The sequence below is a fragment of the Carcharodon carcharias genome, chromosome 1 (genome assembly GCF_017639515.1).
Source record: "Carcharodon carcharias isolate sCarCar2 chromosome 1, sCarCar2.pri, whole genome shotgun sequence".
Taxonomy (NCBI): domain Eukaryota; kingdom Metazoa; phylum Chordata; class Chondrichthyes; order Lamniformes; family Lamnidae; genus Carcharodon; species Carcharodon carcharias.
In genome coordinates, this window is record NC_054467.1 from 34,428,236 (window position 1) to 34,449,694 (window position 21,459).

Genomic DNA, 21,459 nt, shown 5'->3' on the forward strand with positions numbered 1-21,459 from the left:
TCCAGGTAATTCTGTTTTTGTTATGAAATCATTGTCAATTGTCGTAAAAATCCACCTGGTTCACTAATGTCCTTTTCGGAAAGGAAATCTGCTGTCCTCACCTGGTCTGGCCGACATGTGACTCCAGATCTGCAGTAATGTGGTTGACTCTTAAATGCCCTCTGAAATGGCTTAGCAAGCCTAGAAAATCAATATGGAATGAAACCGGACGGACCACCCGCTATTGACTTAGGCACCGGAAATGGCAACGGCAAACTCAGCCCTGCTGACCCTGCAAGGTCCTCCTTACTAACATGTGGGGACTTGTGCCAAAATTTGGAAAGCAGTCCCACAGATTAGTCAATCAGCAGCTTGAGATAGTTATACTCTCGGATACGATCTTACAGATAAGATTTCAGACACCACCATCGCCATCCCTGCAGAGGGATCAGCAGAGGTGGCAGCACAGTGGTATACCTTCAGGGGGAAGTTGCCCTGGGAGTCCTCAACATCAGCTCCAGGTCCCATGAAGCCTCATGGACAAGGAAACCACCAGCTGGTTACCACATACCACTCCCCACCACCCCCTCCACTCTGCATCTCAGCTGATAAATCAGTACTCTTCCACATTGAACACCACTTGGAGGAAGCAGTGAGGGCGGCAGGGGTGCAGAATATGGGGGACTTCAATGTCCATCACCAAGAGCAGCTCAGTAGCACCGGTACAGACCGGGTTGGCCGAGTCTTAAAGGGCATACTGCTATACTGGGTCTAAGCAGGTGGTGAGGGAACCGACAAGAGGGAAAAGCATACTTGACTTCATCCTCATCACTCTGCCTGATGCAGATGCATCTGTCCATGACAATATTGGAAGGAGTGACCACTGCACAGTCCTTGTGGAGACAAAGCCCCGTCTTCACATTGAGGATACCCTCCATTTTGTTGTGTAGCACTACCACCATGCTAAATGGGATAGATTCCAGACGGATCTAGCAACTCAAGACTGGGAAACCATGAGGTGCTGTGGGCCATCAGCAGCAGCAGAATTGTATTCGACCACAATCTTTTACCTCAAGACCTGGCATATTCCCCACTCTACTCTTACCACCAAGCCAGGGGATCAACCCTGGTTCAATGAAGTGTGCAGGTGGACATGCCAGGAGTAGCATCAGGCATGCCTAAAAATGAGGTGTCAACCTGGTGAAACTACAACTCGACACTACTTGCATGCAAAAGAGCATAGGCAGCATGCAATAGACAGAGCTAAGAGATCCCCAACGGATCAGATCTAAGCTCTGCAGTCCTGCCACACCCAGTTGTGAATGTTGGTGGCCAATTAAACAACTCACTGGAAGAGGAGGCTAAACAAGCATCCCCATCCTCAATGATGGGGGAGCCCAGCACATCAATGCAAAAGATAAGACTGAAGCATTTGCAACAATCTTCAGCCAGAAGTGCCGAGTTGATAGTCCATTTTGGCCTCCTCTGGAGGTCCCCTGCATCACAGATCCCAGTCTTCAGCCAATTTGATTCACACCATGTGTGATATCAAGAAACAGCTTAAGGCACTGGATACTGCAAAGGTTATGGACCCTGACAATATTCCAGCAATAGTTCTGAAGACTTGTGCTCCAGAACTTGTGGCACTCCTAGCCGAGCTATCCCTGTACAGGTACAACACTGGCAACTACCCTGCAATGTGGAAAATTGTCCAGATATGTCCTGTATGCAAAAAGCAGGATAAATCCAACCTGACCAATTACCATCCCATCAGTCTACTCTCGATCATCAGTAAAGTGATGGAAGGCATCAGCAGCAATGCTATCAAGTGGCACTTGCTTAGCAATAATCTGCTCACTGACGCTCAGTTTCAGTTACACCAGGATCACTCAGCTTCTGACCTCATAACAGCCTTGGTTCAAACATGGACAAAAGAGCTCACTCCAGAGATGGGGTGAGAGTGACTGCCCTTGCCATCAGGCAGCATTAGACCGAGTGTGGCATCAAGGAGCCCTAGCAAAACTGGAGACAATGGGAATCGGGGGATAAACTCTCCTCTGATTGGAGTCATACCTAGCACAAAGGAAGCTGGTTTTGGTTGTATGAGGTCAATCATCTCAGTTCCAGGACATTACTGCAGGAGTTCCTCGGCCCAACTGTCTTCAGCTGCTTCATCAATGACCTTTCTTCCATCATATGGTCAGATGTTTGTGATGATTGCACAATGTTCAGCATCATTCACAACTCCTAGATACTGAAGCAGTCCATGTCCAAGTGCAGCAAGATCTGGACAATATCCAGGCTTGGCCTGACAAGTAGCAAGTAACATTCGCGCCACACAAGTTCTAGTCAATGACTATCTCCAACAAGAGAGACTTGAACCATTGCCCTTTGACTTTGAATGGCATTACCATCACTGAATCCCCCATGATCAACATCCTGGGGGTTACCATTGACCAGAAACTGAATTGGACTAGCCATATAAATACGGTGGCTAAATGAGCAGATCAGTAGCTAGGAATCCTGCGGTGAGTAACTCACCTCCTGACTTCCCAAAGCCTATCTACTATTTACAAGGCGCAAGTCAGGAGTGTGATGGAATACTCTTCACTTGCCTAGACAACAGCATTCAAGAAGCTCGACACCATCCAGGATAAAGCAGCCAGCTTGATTGGCACCTCATCCATAAACATTCACTTCCTCCACCACTGATGCACAGTGCCAGCAGAATGTACTCTCTACAAGATGTACTGCAGGAACCCACCAAGGTTCCTTAGACAGCACCCTCGAAACCTGCAATCCCTACCATCTAGAAGGACAAGGGCAGCAGATGCATGGGAACCTCAGCACCTGGAAGTTCCCCTTCAAGCCACTTACCATCCTGACTTGGAAATATATCATCATTCCTTCACTTTCACTAGGCCAAAATCCTGGACCTCCCTTCCTAACAGCACCGTGGGTGTACCTAAACCACATGGGCTGCAGCGGTTCAAGAAGGCAGCTCACTACCACCTTTTAAAGGGCATTTAGAGATGGGCGATAAATGCTGGCCTAGCCAGCGATGCCCACATCCCATGAATGAATTAAAAAAAGCTAAAAGCAATTACAAAGTAGAGTGGGAAATCAGATAATGCACTGACTGAGAAGTCAAGCTCCTTTTACTAATCAATTTAATTTCATACTATTCTAAGTTTCTCATTGTTCTTTCCCTTTGACTTACCAAAATACATAAGCCCAAATGTTCAAGTGCAGAATCATGTTTACAGAAAAATAAATTTTCTGGTTTCTGTACTTAATTAAATCTTCATATCAGCATTGCCACCAAAAGCCAAACTTGACTCATACCTCCAGACAATTAGGAACAGCTCTGAGGTGTGAGAAACAAGTCTATGGAGGTAGCGGGGCTATTGAATTAATTTGAATTGCTCGTACAAAGAACGCTCACATACATGATGCGCAAAATGGTCACTTTTGATGTTTTAAACTTCAATGGATCTATGGGTACCATTAATAGCAAGTGGAATTTGCCAAATAACAATGATAGAGGTAGCATTGCTATTTTGTAAATGTAGCTAAATGCCGTAGAACTTTGCATAAGTGATCAATCAAAATAGCTTAAATGACACAGTGGAGAAGAAGGTTAAAGCCCTGAGGCCAATAGTCAAGAAATAATTATATCTGGCAATATTTCCCTACTTGGTTAAAACAATGCAGTTTATAGTGATCCTCCAGAAGTTGTTACAAAATTGTGCCTTCAGAATTATTGAAAGTCAAGCCTTGCTGTCTAAACCTCAGACATGTATGCATGCTCTGAAAATCGTAATTGAAATCAAATTTTGACTACAAAATTACTTATTTGGACTTTCTCTCCTGTTATACCCCTCAGTCTGTCTTTCCTCCTACATTTTGAACCTTTTAAAACACAAGATTGGTGTAATCTAATCACTGCTTCCTGATTTTATCACCTCCTGATACCTTTCATTTCTTCTTCAAACATTGGTGTTGTCTCATGATAGGGCTTGAACCTTCATCTTGAATTTACAATAATATATATGTAAAAATGTGCATAATAAATTTTCCTTTACTCTGGAAGCTGAGGAATTGAGTATCTATAAACTACTGTGCATCAGATCCCGAACTTCTTGCGCAAAAACATCAGCAACAGTGGTTGCTAGCAGACCTAGAGGTATAGTATACAGTTCTACAAAACCACTATGGCTATTTATTACTATTTCCTGCAATTAATTATTTCAATATTATGTTCAATATTATTGTATGGCTCAAGTCCTTAATGAAGCACTTAAATGATGAAATGTATATGTATGTCAGTGTTTGGAATGTATGGCATTGTGCATTGGTTTGTAATTTTAACATGTTTAGCTCAACATTACCCTTTCTTCAATGCACCACCCACCATTTCCGTTACTTGCTGAATTTGTTTGTCTACTTTTGTTACTACGTGATTGTTATATGTTTGCATGCTTTTAACCTGATTACTTAGTTTATATAGAATTTTTCAATATAAGTAACACTTCAATTCAGCCTTTGGGCTCCAAGTGGTTTCTTGAATAAAATACCATTTTTTGAATGTTCGTTTAAGCAGTCATGATTTATGATCCCTTAAAACAATACTCCTACGTAACCCTTAACTCAAAGTATCATTCTGAAAAAATCAAACCCTTAGTCATTTTTGTTTGTTTAGAACTGAAATATTATTTTAAAAATAAGTTCATCATGATATGAACGCTTTCCTGTTAGCTGCTATCTTTGCTATGTTTCTAAGGTTGGGAACTGAAATGTGACATTTCTTCTCTCATACTTGACCTGCACTACCCACCATCTCCTAAAAAGTAATTGACGGCAGAGTGTTGGATTAGAAAAATTGGATATTAAGAGCCCTGCAATCTAGGAAATAATGCTGAACTCAGATGCCTCCAATTTTATCCCTTTAAAATTTCATAGAATCATAAAATTTTATAGCAGGGCCCTGTCATTTGGGGTCATCACCACTTTACCAACTCTCAGAAAAAGGTATTCCCCAATCTTTCCCATGCCCTTTTAATTTTTTATTTCAAAAATGTATCAACTTCCCTTTAAATGCAATTATGGATTTTGTTTTTGCACTGAGCATTCAATGTTTAAGCAACCCTCCGTACTGAAAAAAATCTCTGAAACATTCTTTCTCTTGTTCTTTGGGTGATGATTTTATAATCCCTCCAAGTACTGACTTGATGACCAGTGGAAATATTTTCCTGATTTATCCCATCAAAACCTTCAATAATTTCGAACAACTTTATCAGCCCTTCTCTTGATTCTTTTTTACTCTAATGAAAAGAGCCCCAGCTTCCCTCAATTTCTGTCATAACTGAAGACGTTTATTTCTGGAACCTTTTCTGTACCAATTTCAAGATATGCTAAGCTGTTCAAAACTGGTCACGATATAGTTACTGCAGTTAACCAACACATTGTATAAAGTTAGTAATACCTCTTTGTTTTGACACTATATGCTCATATTTATAACGTCTGGAAGACCTGGCTAATTGTTTACAGCATTATTAGCTCGTCCTCCAGCATTTTAAACTTGTCCTCCTACCGTTAAGGATCTGTGTATCTGAACCTCTTAAGCTTTTATGCCCTTCTATACCTTTTAAAATTTTACCATTTTGCCACCTTATTCTTCCTCCAAGCCTGCATTGTCTCACATTGTTCTGCATTAAATTATATCTGACATCTATCTGCCTAATGTAAAAGGAAAATATTGCAAATGCTGGAAATCTAAAATAAAAACAGAAAATGCTGGAAATGCTCAGCATGTCAGGCAGCATCTGCAGAGAGAGCAACAGAGTTAATGTTTCGGGTTGGTGACATTTTGTCAAATCTGCTAATCTGTCTACATTCTCTTAAAGTCTCATACTATCCCTTTTGGGTTTACATTCTTAAATTTTGTACTCTTTATAAACGTTAATATTTTATCTCCAGGTCTGTATCTTAAGGAAGTTTAGTGTGGTTGGGATCAAAAGATTGGAAGATAGGTCTCATGGTTGAGATGAACTGGACGAGGGTAAGGGAAGATAGATTACAAGCTAGAGAGAAACAGGGGATTCAAGAATGGAACCAGTGGAGGACATTTGGTTTAGTGGTCAAATGGAAGGGGAAATATATCAAAGGTAACTGGTCTTCATCTTGAAGACAAATTCATGAGCTCTTTATTCTTGTTAGAGATGAAGGTGGAAGAGTCAGTGGAGACAGATTTACTGACGTGGCTGACAGTAGGGAAAAGAAAACTGGGGTTGTCTTTTTTTCCTGCAAAAACAACTTTCCTTTATGTAGAACCTTTAACATAGTAAAACTTAGCAAGGCACTTCACAAGTGAAGATGATCATGGCATGGTAGAGCTAGTTGTGGTCATGCCACAATATGGAAATGAGTGCATAAGCCACATGTGTGACCCTTGAGAGTGAAGGTGGGGACTTTACCAAAGGAACAATTTTGAAGAGAGATGATAAAAATTTTGCTGGAGATGAGATGGATGTGAGAGAGTGGTTAAGCAAATCAACAACTGTACAAATATTATGGAAAATGGAGGGCTAGAGAGAAGGCAGTTTTTCCTCTGTCAAAACAAAAACAGAAACAGAAATACCTGGAAAAGCTCAGCAGGTCTGGCAGGATCGGTGGAGAAGAGCACAGTTGACATTTCAAGTCCTCATGACCCTTCAGCAATTTTTCTTTCATGTTTATCTTTGCTCATTCCCTATTTATCTTATTGATATGTATTTTGTTCCTGTCAAGTACCTTTATCTTTGACTTTGTCCTTTTCAGTTTGAGCATTGTAATCTAATTTTGTTATAGTCTTTGTTTCCTAGTTGTTCCCCTCCTCTTGCGTTTCTGACTTCCCCATTTCATTTTTTAGAACTACTTTCAGCAATGCTTCTTTACTTGTTATGCTATAAAAAATACTGACCTGGAACATATATTATAGGAACACTTCCATTTCCTTGATGCTTATATTACTGTTATCCCGGTGCCTTTAGATCATTATTAAGGCTAAATTGTTTCAGCATTTTTCTGTCAGCTGTCCTCTTTCCTCTACTTGGATGTCTATAATGTATTCCCTATAGAATAACAATTCCTTTATTAATCCTTCATGCTAACCTAATAGGTTTAGTTTTTTCAGCATCTGAATGCACAAATATACATAAAAATGGCTTATGGTGTAGTTTTTCAGAATATATTTGAGGATGAGGTCATTATGGGATATCATCCTGGAGTATTCCTTGGAAAAAAATGCATTTGTTCATGAATGTTTACCATTTACACAAAATACTTTTGAATGAAGATATTCAGATATACTGATAAAAGTGTAGAATTGTCATCTATCAATGTCATTACAAAAAGGCTCTAATTCAAGTACAAAGTAGCTCTGAAAAATTTGTGCTTTTAATCCAGAGTCAAGTGTGCATTATTTTATAGCCACATTCAGGAGAGCACTTCCTTATTTTGTTGACCCATTGAAGCAAGATTTTATGTAGTAATTTCAAAACCAAGTAAATAATGCCATCAAATATATGAGCTGACTCACTGAAAGTGTAATAAATTAATCTTACTGGACATGTTGCATTAGAAATGTACCCAGTGCATATTTATTTCATGTGGCTATGATTCATGCTAATGCCTTGCTTGTGTAATTTGCTACAGCTACTGTCAATCATGTGATACATAGCTATGCCTCTGCATGATTAGTTATAATATCTCTGAACTTACCACTTACATATACAGGGATAGATTTCAATGGGTGTTCTTCCAGTTCCCCACTGTAACTTTGGAATATCAGTGGAAGCTCTGAACAAATGCTGTAAATGGTTGTTAGCAGTATTTCTCCATAATTTCTGTTGATCTTCCACTGAAGCTATGACAGGTAATCAGAAGGATCCCTGTAGAAATTTGAACTCTCCCTTTGAGGTAATGGAAGGGAGAAGAATTGGAACAACCACATATCATTTTCTTTGACATACTACTTGCAAGTGAAGCAGTGCTGAATTTGTGCTACAAGAATATGTAAATAGCATTGTTTTATTTCCAGATAATTGTTCATTTAATGCAACTTGACCATTGTTCAATAAAGTAGTTTCTAATTGTGATGATATGTCTATCTCAGGTTACATTCATTTTTGGAACATATTTCATGGTGGAAAACTACTAGCTCACTTTCTTTGTGTAAGTTTCAAGTACTTTTGAATTTATATTTATATTATCTGATTGTGTTGCTCTCTCCTGCCATGATTTTCCACTTGGATGAGCAAAAGGTATGGGTTGGGTACTGGAGATTTGTGCTGAGGTTTACCACACAATGGATTAAATATCTGTAGGGGGCGGCAGGCAGAACAGTCCGTCCCTGGAGAAATTGTGTAAGTGGCCATTTTTGCTGTGCCTGCGTGGTTTTATCCAAAGGTGCTGCTACAGAACCACAAAAATTCTACTCCACTGACTACTTCTGGTGCTTAGCTATTGAAGGCATAATTTTGGTCCAGAGTCAGACACGTTTTTGTTACTATATGAGGAATTTTAACCCCCAAAAGTAGGTGGATTTGAGTCAGACAGGAGGTTAAAGTGTTAAAAATTAGAACCCTGACACCAATCTGCCTCAAATCTGCCCACTTCTGACTTTAAAGGAGGCTGCAAATAGCCTGTTCCAAGGAGGAGGGTGGGCACTTTAAATATTGCACTGAGGCTATGAGCCTCATTGTTGTTCATCATTTTGAATTTTACTCTGGATGACCAGGTTTCCCAAGCTTGGATTCAGGGTGCAAGTGCCTTTCCATCTAGCTGCCCTCCTCATTTGGCTTCAAACCCATGGCTTTAATTTTATCTGACAATCTCTTATGTGGTATTGTATTAAGTGCCTCCTGAAAGTCTGCGTCAATAACATTCATAGACGATCTCCTGTCCACTGGTTTAGTCACCTCTTCCAGAAATTCAATCAGGTTAATCAGGCATGACCTACTTATAAACCGATGCTAACTCTCTCCGATCAGCTGAAAATTTCCAATGTGCTCAGTAACTTATCCTTCCTGGCAACAGATGTTAGGCTAACTGGTCTATAATTTCTTGAATTCTCTCACCATTCTTAAATAGAGCAGTGACACGTGCAATTTTCCAATCTAAAGGAACAGTTCCTGAATTGAGAGAACTTTGTAGACACTCTAACTATAATCTTCCAATGTTCTTAGTGTTCTTTTAAAACCCTAGGATCGGAACCATCTAGTCCTAGGGATTTATCACTTTACCTTGCTTTTTGCGATTCCCTGTCCTTGATTCATTATTAGTTTCCTTGAAATTTCTGGCAAGCTGATCTGTTCCTCAACTGTAAACACTTAAGCAAAATAATTATAGATCATGTTTGCCATTTCCTTATTTCACTGATGATATTACTGTTATCAGTTTTAAAGGGGTGAATATTACTCCGACCTCTTTTTCTTAAATAATAAAAATGTTTGTGTTGATTTTATTATCCCCTGCATGTTGCTTTTTACACTACCCTTTTGTAGCTCTCACAATCTGTTTTGTTGCCCTTTGCTGTTCTTTATATCTTCCCCACTTGCCAGGATCTCAGCATTTATTTTGCATTTTTATATGTTTTTTCTTTTAGTTTTATGTTGTCTCTTATCCCTTTAGATATCTGTGATTTTTATTTTTGGCAAGTAGAGCTTTTATTCCACAGGGGTATGAACTGATTCTGTACTCCATTAAATTCTTTTTTGAACAACTTCTACTGATCCTCTGTTGTTCTACTCATTGACAGCTTTGCACACTTTATTGTCCAGTCTCTCTCATCCCATTCAAGTCAGCTTTGCCTAAATATAGAATCTTAGTAGCTATTTCACATTTCTCCCTTTCAAACACTGCCTTGAACTTGAACCCCCTTGAACCCCCTTCCCCAACAGAAGCCCTCTTCCTTTACTAGTTTAATGTCCCTGTGATCGCCCTATTTCTTTCAGCTAGGATTGGGCCCAGCCCAGTTCGGATGGAACCCATCCCAACAGTATAGTTCCTTCCTGTCTCTGTACTCATGTCAGTGTCCCATGAAATGGTCTCGACATAAACCACAATGATTGCATCCTCCTCTTCCATCTCCAATATTCTTTAAGGCTGCTACCGGATGTCCCCTACTCTGCTACCAGGTAGGCAACATACCATCTGGGACTCTCAACCCTGCTTGCAAAGGATGCTATCTATCCTTCTTAATTATGAATCCGCTACAAACACCGCATTGTGCTTCCCCCACTCCATCCTTGCAGTCCTCCCCCTTTGGACAACCTTCTGCTCCAAGGTGCCATAGTTCAAATTCTGGCTGTCCATTCACAACAATCTCTATGCTTATCCTTACAGTCAATGCACCTATTGATTAGGATCAGTTTCTGCAGATCCTAATTCTCTATCTCACCTGGGTTCCCCTTACTGTGTACACTGTCAGTTACGCAAACTCCAGTCTGGACCTGTACCTCACTGCATGGTGCAATGAAAGTCTGCAGCAAGCTGCGCAGATACTGCTTCCCCTCCCTCTTGTCAGAGTGTCACCAACTTGCACTTCAGCTCAATGACTCTGAGCCAGTTCAGGACAGAGACATTTACTGTGGATGTGTGTGCTCTGTCCACAAACCCCCACGTGCTGCAGTCCAGGCACACAAGTTGCTCTACCATATCTTAGTCCAGATTATTTATATTATTTATATCCACTTTTTATTAGATTATTGTTATTTTCCTTTTTCTATACACTGACTTGCATTGAGCACTAAAACACTGGAAAACATTTTTAATGTCTCTTTAGATAATATTCTAATAAATACTTAAGTTGTTGTTGTAAACTTACCAGAAATAAACTCAAGACTTATCCCTGATCGGGAAAAGAAAATGCTCACCAACAATGTACCAATCAGTTTATTCCCTAATGCTAATGTCACTTAGGTGTTTTTACCTCTCTCTCCTCTGTGCTCTCCAGTCCTTGATCTAGACGATTGAATAAAAATACACAAGTATAGTATATATAATTATATAGATGCTTAACCCAGAAACTCATATTAAAATCCTTGGGTTCTGCTGTTCCTTCAGTGGTTGATTTAACTTTTTGAATTTTTCCCTGCCTCTGTTTCTGTCTTTACTTTGCTGCACAGCCACTGCTGCATAGTTTCCAAACCTCTTTTAAATGCTTTGTTCTCCCAGTGTGTTTTTCTGTGCTGGTCAAGAAGGCCAAACGTCTGACAACATTATGGCTTGTGACTTTGATTTGTAACCTCTGCACATGCAGGTAGATGAAATCTGATGGAACAAACCATAGTTGGGGTGAAGTAATGATTCCATTGCCTGTATTGCTGCAGAGGAGCCCTGCTGTAGTTGGCTGAGTGGTTATCAAAATATTCAGTGGTCTGATGCATGCTGCACAACCTAGCTATCTTGCAGAAACTGTTCTTGCCACTACCCATTAGATGAGCAGATGAGAAGGAGGAGGATGTAACAGAAGAGGAGGAAGAGGAATGGAGGCTGAAACCTAGACAGCTCCTTCCTGCCTGGGCTGTACATGAAGAGCTAATTTGAGTGTGGTACCATTAAATTCAATCACAACTCTCCATTCACCACCAGTTTCACACTCCTTGTCTTCCCTCCTTCACAGACCATCACATGATCGCCTTTGTTACATTGCAAAAACAAAAGCCAACACAAAATACATACTCCAACTCAAATTTATAAATTAACCATGCCATATTGCATACAGAATGAAACAAATCACCCTTCACACATCAACGCCTATCTTCTATGTGTCTTTGTCTGCCTTAATTCTCTTACAAAATGCTATTCCAGTGTCCGCAGCATGCCTGGTGGAAAGCTGCTGGCTTTCAGTGGAGGGGACTGCTGATAGCTTTGGAGGGTGACTTTGAGCAGCTTTGGGCCTAAGAGGCCTGGCTTCAGACTACACTATCTCAGCACAGGCTGCAATGGTCTGAGCTGGCTGGCTGACAGGGCAACAGCAAGGGGACTGACAGAGTGATGGGATGGGTACACGAATCCTGTCATCCTGACAGGGAAGAGCACTCATCCTGCATGGCATCTCCGCAATTTTAGTAATTTTTGGAGGACCGGTTGCTGGACTGCTGTGACACACTGTAGGCATGTTTGAACACTGATATCAATAGCCATGACCAAATTGACATTGCATGACATCAGTCACAACTTCCATTGCAGCACTCTGACTGTTGGTAGAAACTGCTTATCACGCAATGGAACCTGAGATATTGGCCGTCAGATGGTGCATCATGTTCGGCCACCAGTTCCACGCTGGCCAGGATGACTCCAAGCTTTGCACAAAGCTTTGTGCCAAGTTGATGCCAGACTCTTTGACATTGAATGCAGCTTTCTTGCAGGATTCCCAATGCATTAAGCATTTTGGTGTGTCGACCCATCAGCCTCCTTCAGTAGTCTGGTCCATCGATGTATACATCCGAGTCCTCCAATTGAATTTGTGTATGACTTCACCCTCTGGCAAGCTGGCACATGTACTATCCCGGGCTGCAGAGCGTGCAGAGCAGTCTGATGCCTCACCATGCACTAATCTTAACTTTATGCTATCCTCTAAGACGGGAGTTCCCAAAGGGTCACAAGATGAGCAGTGAGGGTCGCAAGTTCTCCCTCCTTTAAGGCAGCAAGGTAACTGTGGAGAGGAGACTCTGTTGGGACTCCGTGCTCGACTCCGAGGCCTCGTGACATCCGTGTGTCATTTTTTTTCTTGACTTGTATTGGAGAGAATATACTAAAGAAATGAGCTCTGAGGTTGCATCTTCCAACAGAACCTGCAAAATGGTAGGGGAAGAAACCATCGCTGGATGCCATCCAGCATTCCCCCTGTTCTGACAGCTGCTCCACCCACCACCCCGCCCGCCCTGCTATGATTGCTACACACCGCCCCCAACTCTGATAGCTCTGATACCTCTATACTCCTCCACCCTTGCTCTGGCACCTGACATCACCTCCCCCCACTACTCTTACTCTGGGGTTACTCCAATTTTCAAGCATCAAAATGGGGTCAGAGAGGGAAAATGTTTGAGAAGCACTGCTCTAAAATGTGTGCAATGTCAGTTTGAGTTATGGCTGCGAGTGTGAGATCAGGTGAGAGTATCTTTATCATCACTGCCTTTTTGGTCATCCTCCGCTGCTTAGCTAGGTTGCAGTTCTTGGTCCTATGAAAGAAAAAAGGGACAAGGTATAAGGCTGTGATGAGCAGGGAGGATAGAAAGGATTACATGCTTACACCATTTTCAGCTTTTAAGTCAGAAGGAATTGTGAGATGAGAGGGAGGAGAATTAAATATCAAGATACTAACACTGCAATCCCTCTGCCCATTTTTGGGAACTATCTAATTTAGCCCTTTTAGTGTTCAAGTTATTTCAAAGGACAATGCTTTTTTAGCCTAGTACTCTTTCCCAAATCTTTGTGGTATTCATTAGTATTTGAATTTACTCTTCACCAGGCCTTGCACTTGAGCTCACCATTTTCTGATACTAAGTCAGTATAACTGTGTCAGTGGTAAACCCAAAGTGTATGTCCTAGGGATGCTCATACCAGCGGAATAGCTGATGTCTGGTAACATTTCATTTATTGTATGAAGGTGAGTCAGATCAATAAATTCCTCAAGAATAAAAACCTGTAATCCTCCCTATATTCATTTCATAAGGATCATAGTTGAGTTTATAATAAACTGGATATTTAATAGATGGTCAGACATTGTCACTAATCTAATTCTACAGTTTACTAGATAGGTGGAACCTTTCAGTGCATTCACGCTGTAGGAAGAAAGTGAGAGGGAATTGTCCTGAGTTTAGTTTTGGTTTATATGGCTCTTTCAAATTCTGATCTTACTTCTTGGGTTTTATGGCTGTGGTGCTATTGACATTTTTGCTTCAGACTAGGTGTGTCTTGTTTTTTGTCTCAATGACGCACATTGCATGCCGACATTGTAGGTGAGCTAACTTTATTGATAACACATTTTCCTAACAAACACATATCTCTGTAGTAACTGAATTCTATCAAGACTGGCTCCAACATGTGCTATCTGACCGGCAGGTGACCCCACCTATCTAGTACAGAGTACCATATAGTATGTAATACTGGAGTCCGCTATCACAATCAACTATTATTATGACAATATGTCTCATTATGTCACAAAACCAGTTCACAGGACAATTAAATTTGTGAGCAAATAAAGAGATTCTCTGTATTATCCTTAAGAGTGATTACAAATTCTTCAATACCTTTCCATTAAATTTCTAATTTTTCTTTTGCCTTGTTAGCAAGGTTCCAGCTGTATCTGAGCCCAACTCTCCATTTTTGAACCTAAACTGTAAAATAAATTGTTTATACTGTGGTCAGTGGTGAACAGTTCAGGTGCTGGAAATTGCCATTCTGGATGTGAAGTTTTATGCAATCTCTAAAATTGCCACTGTTAGGCCCTGTTCAAACATCTTCATTTGGTGAAATGCAAATCAGCTACTGCAGCACTGAAGTTGGTTAATAGCACTTATAACAAATGTTACATTTAATAATACTGCTAGTTGCTCAGTGGGTAAATGCATAAACTGGTGCTACCATACAAATCCAAAGCACCTAAGGTCAATCACTGGTTTGTACAGTGTTTGTTAGCCTAGGCCAGATACCGATAAATGAGTTGTTGATGGCATTAACATCCCTGGGCAAGGAGAACATGTCAGCCAGGATCCTTCAGCTGTCCTTGCATAGATGCATTTAAGGGGAAGCTAGGTAAACATGTGAGGGAGAAGGGTTGGTTGAACTAGGGTGGGACGAGGCTTATACGAAGCAGAAACACTAGCATAGACCTATTGGACTGAAAGGCCTGTTGCTAAGTTGTATTCAATGCAATACTATCCAGCTACCATGTTGGCTTGAAATTAATATGTATGAGGATAGGGTCAGGGTCAAAAGCAGTGGCTCCTGGGATATCCCACTAATATTTATTATTTAGGCTCACACACAAAGGACAGCTATTTCGGTGAGATGTTGGTGAATTCTTAGCATTGGTGGATTCGTATCAATGTGATTCAGTGAAAAGAATATGTGAGGGTAAAGAGAAAAGAAACAAAACTGAGATAGTTGCTGGAATTTTTTAACTTGTGTAAAATGCAGTAAAATATTTTAACATATTGTATATTTTGATCAGTCTGCTTATAAAGCCACAGTAACTAGCATGGCAATTAGTGAAGACAGCTCACTCCTGTTTGCTGCTGATCACTGTGGACACATCTACATCTTTCACGTTCTTCAGTATGCACTTCATGGACCTGAAACACACCCTCCAAAAAGTAAGAATGGAATTTAATCAAATACTTGAGGCATTTTGAACAAATTGCTGAAATTGAATGTACTGTAACTAATCTTTTGAATAAATTACTTTTCTTTTAAAAGCACTGACGTATTGGAGGGCTCATGAGTGCAGTGTTACAAGGTAAGCTGGAAGTTTTAGAAATGGATGTGCTAATGAAGGAATTGAAAATTGAACATGCTGTGAACTCCCTAAAAGGAATTTTTTTACTTCATAGTCTCCCTAAATATTTGGATATATTACCAGAATCTTGATATACTATAAACTGTCGAGTCTGGAATGCTTGGGACCAAGTTTTCTGGATTATAGAATGATGTTAGAATGCTTAACCACAAGTGCATGAACAGAAAACCACCGTGGAGATAAATAGTTACCTGAAACAGAAAACAGTGAAACATAAACATTATAAAGCAGTAACTAAGATCGTATAACTTATCCAAATACTGTACTTTCCATGTTTCAGTGCCCAAGGTACTGTACTAAAATGATGCTGGTGACATTGAGGGAACGCATGTTTCTATACATGAGAGAGAGGGGTATGGAGAAATAGACTGACAGGGAGAGAGACAATGGAGCGAGATGAAGAAAGAGATTGAGAGAGAGAGATAGGGACAGAGAGAGATGGAGAATAGACTGACATTTCCTACCCTCAATCCGAAGATAGGTGAGCCCATGCTTCTTGATTTGTTGCACTGTCTGAACAGTCAAGTGGTGAGTCTGTGAATTGCTTGGGTCTGCCCAACCAATTTCTGGGCAACTGGCGGTTCTGGACTTCATACTTCCAGACTGGAGACGTTATAATGTATAAATACTGATAATTAAATCACAGACTTGTTACTATGCAGAAGGAGGCCATTTGACCCGTCTTGTCTGCATCAGCTCTCCAAATGAGCCTTTTAACTTGAGCCATTCTTCGCCTTCTCCCTGTAACCCTGCACACTCTTCCTTTTCAGATAACAGTCTAATTCCATGTTGAATGCCTCAATTGAACCTGCCTCCATTACACTCTCAGGCAGTGCATTCCAGACCTTAACCACTCACTGCATGAAAAAGTTCTTCCTCGTGTCTCTTTTGTTTCTTTTGCCAAATACTTTAAATATATCCCGTCGCAACCTGAGATCCACACTCAGTGCCATGCGCCGCCATATGAACACACTCGACCTCTCCCTCCAGCAGCACCGCCGTACCCTTTTTCAAAGCTGCGCGTGCTCCCAGTTTCATTTTATTCTTCGTCTCATCCGACGCCTCAACAAGAAACTTTTTCTCTTTCTCTCAAGTGCTAAGGAACGCAAGCCCCAACAACTCATCGACACCAACACCCATCTAGGACCCTCCACCCCTGACTGTCCCTCCGTCCCCACCCCATCTTCCAATCCCAGCCCCAGCCGTGTATTCACTATACCCCCTGACCTTCCCCTCTCCGATGCTGAACGTTCAGTGCTCAGCAAAGGACTTAGTTTCATACCCCTACGCCCTTACCTTAATGAATTTCGGGCTCGGCACGATGCTGAACTTCCGCCGTCTTCGTCTCCGGGCTCACTTCTTTGGGCAGGAGTCCTTTCCCTGTTCAACAGATCCTTTCACCCACCTCCAATATTCTCCCTCCACCTGGACCCCTCCCTCTGGATTCTTACCTTCTCTTGATCTTTTCATTGAGAACTGTCGATGCAACATTAGTCGTCTCAATTTCTCTGCTCCTCTCACCCATTCTAATCTCTCTCTCGCTGAACTTACTGCACTCCATTCTCCCAGGTCCAACCCTGACATCGTCATCAAACCCGCTGACAAGGGTGGTGCTGTTGTTGTCTGGCGCAACAACTATCTCGCGGAGGCTGAGCGTCAACTCACAGACACTTCCTCCTACCTCTCCCTGGACCATGACCCCACCACTGAACATCAAGCCATTGTTTCCAGGACTGTCACTGACCTCATCTCCTCTGGGGATCTTCCTCCCACAGCTTCCAACCTGATAGTCGCCCAACCTCGGACGGCCCGCTTCTACCTCCTACCCAAAATCCACAAACAGAACTGTCCCGGTAGACCGATCGTGTCAGCTTGCTCCTGCCCCACAGAACTCATTTCTTGTTATCTTGACTCCCTTCTCTCTCCCTTTGTCCAGTCCCTCCCCACCTACATCTGTGATTCCTCTGACACCTTACGTCACATCAACAATTTCCAGTTCCCTGGCCCCAACCGCTTCCTCTTCACCATGGACGTCCAATCCCTCTACACCTCCATCCCCCACCAGGATGGTCAGAGGGCCCTTAACTTCTTCCTCGAACAGAGGCCCGAACAATCCCCATCCACCACTACTCTCCTCCATCTGGCTGAACTTGTTCTCACACTGAACAATTTCTCCTTCAATTCCTCTCACTTCCTCCAAATAAAAGGTGTGGCTATGGGTACCCGCATGGGCCCCAGCTATGCCTGTCTCTTTATGGGGTATGTGGAACATTCCTTGTTCCAGTCCTACTCCGGCCCCCTTCCACAACTCTTTCTCCGGTACATCGATGATTACTTCGGTGCTGCTTCATGCTCTCGTTGGGACTTGGAAAAATTTATTAATTTTGCTTCCAATCTCCACCCCTCCATCATTTTCACATGGTTCATCTCTGACACTTCCCTTCCCTTCCTTGACCTTGCTGTCTCAATCTCTGGTGATAGACTGTCCACCAATATCCATTACAAGCCTACCGACTCCCACAGCTACCTTGACTACAGCTCCTCACAACCTGCTTCCTGTAAGGACTCCATCCCATTCTCTCAGTTCCTTCGCCTCCGTCGCATCTGTTCTGATGATGCTACCTTCAAAAACAGTTCCTCTGACATGTCCTCCTACTTCCTTAACCGAGATTTTCCACCCACGGTCGTTGACAGGTCCCTCAACCGTGTCTGGCCCATCTCCCGTGCATCCGCCCTCACGCCTTCTCCTCCCTCCCAGAAACATGATAGGGTCCCCCTTGTCCTCACTTATCACCCCACCAGTCTCCGCATTCAAAGGATCATTCTCCGCCATTTCCGCCAACTCCAGAATGATGCCACTACCAAACACATCTTCCCTTCATCCCCACTGTTGGCATTCCGTAGGGATCGTTCCCTCCGGGACACCCTGGTCCACTCCTCCATCACCCCCTACTCCTCAACCCCCACCAATGGCACCACCCCATGCCCACGCAAAAGATTTAACACCTGTCCCTTCACTTCCTCTCTCCTCACCGTCCAAGGGCCCAAACACTCCTTTCAAGTGAAGCAGCATTTCACTTGCATTTCCCCCAACTTAGTCTACTGCATTCGTTGCTCCCAATGCGGTCTCCTCTACATTGGAGAGACCAAATGTAAACTGGGCGACCGCTTTGCAGAACACCTGCGGTCTGTCCGCAAGAATGACCCAAACCTCCCTGTCGCTTGCCATTTCAACACTCCACCCTGCTCTCTTGCCCACATGTCTGTCCTTGGCTTGCTGCATTGTTCCAGTGAAGCCCAACGCAAACTGGAGGAACAACACCTCATCTTCCGACTAGGCACTTTATAGCCTTCCGGACTGAATATTGAATTCAACAACTTTAGGTCTTGAGCTCCCTCCTCCATCCTCATCCCCTTTCTGTTTCTTCCCCTTTCCTTTTTTTTTCCAATAAATTATACAGATTTTTCTTTTTCCCACCTATTTCCATTATTTTTAAATATTTTTAAATCTTTTATGCTCCCCCCACCCGCACTAGAGCTATACCTTGAGTGCCCTACCATCCATTCTTAATTAGCACTTTCGTTTAGATATCATCACCAACTTCGACACTTATGTGTTCTTTTGTTCTGCTGTCTGTGACATCTTTTGATGATCTGCTTCTATCACTGCTTTTGCCTACAACCACACCACCCCCCTCCACTTCTCTCCCCCCACCAAACCCCCCCACCCAACCCCCACCACCACCACCACCACCACCACCTTAAAGCAGCTTATATTTCACCCCTTCCTGGGATTGACCTAGTTCTGTCGAAGGGTCATAAGGACTCGAAACGTCAACTCTTTTCTTCTCCGCCGATGCTGCCAGACCTGCTGAGTTTTTCCAGGTAATTCTGTTTTTGTTTTGGATTTCCAGCATCCGCAGTTTTTTGTTTTTAAGTTTAAATATGTGCCCTCTCGTTCTTGATCCTTTGAAGAGTGGGAGCAGTTTCTCCCTATATTCTCTGTTCAGACCTCTAATGATTTTGGATACCTCTATCAAATCTCCTCTCAGCCTTCTGTTCTCCAAGGAAAACAGTCCCAACTTCTCCAATCTATCTTCATTACTGTAATTCCTCATCCCTGAAACCATTCTTGTGAATCTTTTCTGTATTCTCTGCAATGCCTTCACATCTTTCCTAAAATGCAGCGCCCAGACTTGGGCACAATACTCCATCTGAGGCCAAACTAGTGTCTTATACAAGTTCAATATAACTTCCTTGCTCTTATTTTCTATGCCTCTATTAATAAAGCCTAGAGTACTGTATGCATTATTAACTGCTCTATCAAGCTGTACTACCACGTTCAATGACTTATGCACATATATACACCCAGGTCCCTCTGCTCCTGCACACCCTTTCGAATTGTACCCTTTATTTTATATTGACTCTCTCCATTTTCTTCCTACCAAAATGAATCACTTCACATTTCTCTGTATTGAACTTCATCTGTCACTTGTCCACCCATACCACCAAATTGTCTATGTCCTTTTGAAGTTCTAGACTACCCTCATCGCAGTTCAAAATGCTTCCAAGTTTTGTATCACTTACAAATTTTGAAATTGTGCTCTGTACACCAAGGCTTAGGTCATTAATATATATCAGGAAGAGCAAGGGTCCCAACATTGACCCTTAGGGAGTCCCACTACATGCCTTCCTCCAGCCCGAAAAACATATATTAACCACTACTCTCTGCTTCCTGTCACTCTGGCAATTCTGTATCCATGTTCCTACTGTCCCTCTTATTCCATGAACTTTGCTCACAAGTCTGTTGTGCAGCACTGTATCAGACGCCTTTTGCAAGTCTATGTAAACCACATCAGCAGCATTGCCGTCATCAACCCTCTTTGTTACCTCTTCAAAAACCTTCAGCAAACTTTTAAACACAATTTCCCCTTAATAAGTCCATGCTGGCTTTCCTTAATTAACCCACATGTGTCCATTTGACTATTAATTTTGTCCTGAATTATTGTTTCCAGAAGTTTCCTCACCAATGAGGCTAAACTGACTGGCATGTAGTTGCTGGGCTTTTTTGTAACATTTGCAATTCTCCAGTCCTCTGGCACCACCCCTGAGTCTGAGGAAGACTGGAAAATTATGGCCAGTGCCTACGCAATTTCCACTCTTACTTCCCGCAGTATCCTTGGATGCATTTCATCCAGTCCTGGTGCATTATCAACTTAAATATAGACAAACTTATCTAATACCTCCTCATCAATTTTAAATCCTTCTAGTGTATTAATTACCTCCTTTCACTGTGATCTGGATAGCATTTTCTTCCTTGGTAAAGGTGGATGCAAAGTATTTATTTAATATCTCAGCTATTCCCCCTGCATCCATGAGTAAATCCCCTCTTGGTCCCTAATTGGCCCTGTTCCTCCTTTTACCACCCTTTTACTATTTATGTGCCTATAGGAGACTTTGGGATTCCCTTTTATGTTAGCTGCTAGTCTCTTTTCACACCCCCTCTTTGCTTTTCTTATTTGCTTTTTAACTTTCCCCTCTGAACCTTTTATATTCAGCCTGGTTCTCTATTTATTATCCACCTGACATCCGTCATAAGGATGCTTTCTTTTTCTCCTTCACCTCTATCTGTTGACTGCCCCGATTGAACCTGCCTCTATTAGACTCTCAGGCAGTGCATTCCAGATCTTAGTCATTCACTGCATAAAAAAGTTCTTCTCATGTTGCTTTTGCTTCTTTTGCCATTTACTTTATATTTTTTCCATCTCGTTCTCGATCCTTTCACAAGTGGACATAGTTTCTCCCTATCTACACTGTCCAGACTGTTCATGATTTTGAATACCCCTATCAAATCTCCTTTCAGCCTTCATCCCCATCTCTTTTGACACCCAGGGAGCTCTGGATTTCTTTGCCCT

The 21,459-nt window shown here is 42.0% G+C and overlaps 1 protein-coding gene across 1 annotated transcript in view; it reads left to right on the plus strand.

The window, feature by feature from the left end:
• Positions 1-21,459, plus strand: part of LOC121270160 (WD repeat-containing protein 49-like) — a 91,177-nt gene that overhangs the window by 44,692 nt on the left and 25,026 nt on the right. The gene's annotated exons all lie outside the window — the stretch shown is intronic.